Here is a 5,000-nt window from a genome sequence, read left to right on the forward strand (position 1 = left end):
TTTCATTTTGGAAACAACCCTGGAAGAAAATTCTTCATTGAGTTATGCATAAAAATATATAATGAGCTGTAAATGAATTCATTGGGACATAGGACACATGTATCTTTTCAATTCTTCAGCTATGTACATGCACTCTGTCAGCCACAGCCCAATAATAATGAAATTATTCTTACTAAAACAGCATATAGTATGTTTCCAGCGCAATTTACAGCCCATTATGTGTTTTCACGTATGCCTAGAAGGAGAATATTTTCCTTGGACTATTTCTGCAGTGGAAGGTGTTCTTGGGTGCCTTGTATCCAAATACACTTGAATGTCTTAAATATGACTTTACACGAACACACACACACATGCACATGCATGTGTGCACACACGCACACACACACACACACACATAGAGGTTCGGTGGTGCAAATAAGAAAATAGAACACAAAACAAGTGTATATACATTTTTATAAAACTCTCACAGGCTGAGAGTTTTATGCATTGGCACTTTTCAAACTTATATATATTACATATTTACATGCTTGTGTGTGTGTTTATACACACACACACACACACACACACACACACACACATTTATAAAGTATTTCTTTTAAAAATTCTTTAATACTTATTGACCTTTTAAAAATGCCTAGATATTCAAGTATAAAATCCTCTTGCTTAGCTTATTTACACAAGAATTCATTTAAATACTTGGAAAACAGTCCATCAATGAGTTTCTTTAAACATGTATGTCAATTAAAAGAAACTGATTCTGCCCCTTTCGAAATTGAATGGTCTACCTTGGCAAAAGTAAGCCCTTACAGATGGATCCTACCACCATTCTATGAAATGTCTGTTGTACTTAATTAAGTGAAAGATATTTTATCCTGTTTCAAGATAAATCTGCACCGAGACAAAAATCTGAAATTCCGAACTGTTGTAGACATCCTTCCAAATTTCTAATTTCAAAATTTTTGCCATTGAATGAGAGGTAATAACATTATTTACTGCTTTTGGCTTAACTTAGAATTTGCTGGACATGTTTTTACATTTTATAATACTGTATTTTTGAATTATTTCCTTCTGACCATTGCATTCAATCTTTATGATTTTATAAATATTGTATTTTATACTTTCTTCCTTTAATATGTACTTTTATCAGTCAGGATATGTTTCACACATGCTTATTATATTGCTTATTTCATGTTATATCATATTTTATTTCATCACATTACATTCCATTATTACTCCTATCATGAACTGATTGGATTGAATTTTTTTTTTCTACTATCCTTATGCATATATATTTCTTTTCTATGCCCTTGTATATTTAGAAATTGAAATTCATCCATTCAATTCCATGGCTTTTCTTATGTCTGTATATTTATAGTTTGGTCTTTACCTCTTTCATACATTTAACTCTCTATCTACCCAACTTCTCTATTGTATGCTTTCTACTCACTTCCTCCCTTGAGCTTATTTATAGCCATCCATATTAGACACATTCAGTTTTAACTACCCAGTATCCTTTAAGTTAACTTACATCACATCTGTTATTTTTCCCTGTCATTTTCCTTGGTCTTTCTTTCCTCCTTTCTCTCCTCTTTATTCTTCTCCTCACTTTTTTTTTCTTAGCTTCTAATGCATTTACAAGACTGCAACTCCCCCACTCAGGCAGTTAGCTCATTTATATTTATTTTCAATTTTTTCATGCCTTTTGTACTTGTTTGTGATACCTGTTCACCCTTATATTAAATTTTAAGTTTAAAAAAAATTTTATTGCATACAACTGTTTTCTTTTCCTCTTAATTTCTAATAGGGTCTTTTCCATTCACTATATTTTTTATGCCTGTTTTGTATGAGTATAGACAATTTATTTTATCCAGTTTTTAATTCGATTTTGATTTGCTTTTAATGTTTATATTCCTTCCATTAAAGTCAATCAATTTTCATTCATCAGATCCTTGATATATATATATATATATATATATATATATATATATATATATATATATATATATATATATATATATATATATATATATATATACATACATATATATATATATATATATATATATATATATATATATATATATATATATATATATATACATATATATATACATATATATACATATATATAGACACATGTATGTATGCATGTATGTATGTTTGTATGCATGCATGTATGTATGTATATGTGTGTGTATGTGTGTGTATACATACATACATACATACATACACACATACATACATATATACATACATACATATATACATGCATACATATATATATTTTACTAGTCAATAAATGATAAAGAGGCACATGTATTATCTTAAATCAATACCTTTCAGTACAGTTTGCTTTTAGTAATTATCTATAAAACTGAGTATTTATTGCCTGTTGATTTTCCACAGGTATGCTCTTCATTACACATTACCACTGTGATAGCTTAACCAAACTGGGCCCACTGGTAATATATGTAAATATATGTAAGTATATTACAACATCATCAAGTATTACAAAACTCACTGAACATAGAAGGCTGATTTTATTCTAAGTGTAATAGACAACACACACACACACATACACACACACACACACAAATTTACTGCTGAATCTATGACTTATAACTCAGTCATTTTTTATTTAGTGATTGACCTGGTAAATATCATTATCCTCATCCAGCTCCACCAGGTTGGCTCTCGTGCCAGTGGCACATAGAAAGCACCATTCGAGCATGGTCGATGCCAGTGCTGCCTTACTGGCTCCCATGCCGGTAGCATGTAAAAAGTACCTTTCGAGCATGGTCATTGCCAGTGCTGCCTGACTGGCTCCTGTGCTGGTGGCACTGGCAATGACCATTTGAGCATGGTCATTGCCAGTGCTGCCTGACTGGCTCCCATGCTAGTGGCACGTAAAAAATACCCACTACACTCTTGGAGTGGTTGGCGTTAGGAAGGTCATCCAGCTGTAGAAACCTTGCCAGATCAGATTGGAGCCTGGTGCAGCCTCCTGGCTTGCCAGTCTTCAGTCACACCATCCAACCCATGCCAGCATGGAAAGTGGATGTTAAACAATGATGATGATGATAAATTACATCTGCTTTCTATGTTGACATGGATTGAATGGATCGTTACTGCAGTCCTCTCTCATCAGTTTTATATTTGGCTTTGTGTCTACAGCTGGATGCTTTTCCTAATACCAACCACTTTACAAAATCATTTTTTCTTGACCCCTAGGCCTCATCAGGTAGGTTACCTGATTTCCTTGGTATTTCAGTGACTGAGATCACATTTCCTCCTTCAGGACACAGGTCCATTGCAGGACTCAGCATCAGAAATTTTGAGGGGAGAGTACAAGTTTATTACATTGATCCCAGTATTTGTCTGGTGCTTTATTTTATTGACCCCACTACTAAGGGATGAAAAGCAAAGTCGGCCTCAGCAGGATTTGAACTCAGAATGTAAAGAGCCAGAATAATTTCTGCTAAGCATTTTGTCTGATGTGCTAACAATTCTTCCAGCTCACCAACTTTACCAAGAGTATTGGGAACACTTATGTTCTGTGACACCTGCACTAGAAAAGTTGTTATGATTTGTAAAAGACGGAAGGCTTCCTCTTAACTCCATACTAACAGAATGTACTGGATGCAGTTTATTGGGAATCCAGTTAGAGAAGAGATAGGCATGAGAGAGTAATGAATAGTAAGAGGTGGAAACATTATGAGAATGAATGATAAATGTTGATACCAAATGACTAAGGTGGATGGGTGGGTGCAACAGGTGAAAAATATAGGGTCTATGCAGATCTATGAGAACCCCTAAGTATATACCTCAAGAACATGGAAGAACTAGGATGATAAAGATAAGAGAGTGTTGGTTAGAGGATCAGATAGATCCCATGGCACCTCTTGTTAATCGGGAAACAAATAATAAGTCCTGGGGTTGGTTCGTTTGACTAAAGGCGGTGCTCCAGCATGGCTGCAGTCAAATGTCTGAAACAAGTAAAAGAATATATATATATATATATATACCGGAGTAAGCACATGAAATGTGCAACAAGGTGGAAAAAAAGAGTACTCAAATACCAGAGGTAGAGTAATATGCTTTATTTAAAAGCAGCAGAAATATAACAAAAAAACCATTACTCTGAGTTTCACGTTCCCGTTCATCGGACAGTCTAACAAAACTGTCCGATGAACGGGAACGTGAAACTCAGAGTAACGGTTTTTTTGTTATATTTCTGCTGCTTTTAAATAAAGTATATATATATATATATATATATATATATAAAGTGTAGTATATTGCCACTTAAGTGTGGCTGACCCCTAGGGGTGGATGTTACTGTTGCTTTTAGCCCCAGGAGGACATCTCCTCCAGCTGGCTTATCGACACACGACTGTGTCCTGTTTGCCAAGGGAGTTATCCCTCTCACCTCGACCAGCAGCACGAACGTATCCGGATTTCAGGGTTATTTCCCTTCGTCGGCGTTCGACAGCTGATGACCTTGGCGAGAGAGACAAAAACCTGGCAAACCTTATATCTTCTTTTCCAGTGAAATTCTTCACTGATATTGAAAAGGTGAAAACAAGCAATGTTAATTCTCTAAATGAAGTATTAACAGTAACTGCACGATAAAGTGTAGTATATTGCCACTTAAGTGTGGCTGACCCCTAGGGGTGGATGTTACTGTTGCTTTTAGCCCCAGGAGGACATCTCCTCCAGCTGGCTTATCGACACACGACTGTGTCCTGTTTGCCAAGGGAGTTATCCCTCTCACCTCGACCAGCAGCACGAACGTATCCGGATTTCAGGGTTATTTCCCTTCGTCGGCGTTCGAGTATATATATATATACTCTCTTTACTCTTTACTCTTTTATTTGTTTCAGCCATTTGACTGTGGCCATGCTGGAGCACCGCCTTTAGTCGAGCAAATCGACTCCAGGACTTATTCTTTGTAAGCCTAGTACTTATTCTATCGGTCTCTTTTGCCGAACTGCTAAGTTATG

This window comes from Octopus bimaculoides, chromosome 2, assembly GCF_046866305.1.
Source record: "Octopus bimaculoides isolate indiv1 chromosome 2, ASM4686630v1, whole genome shotgun sequence".
Taxonomy (NCBI): Eukaryota; Metazoa; Mollusca; class Cephalopoda; order Octopoda; family Octopodidae; genus Octopus; species Octopus bimaculoides.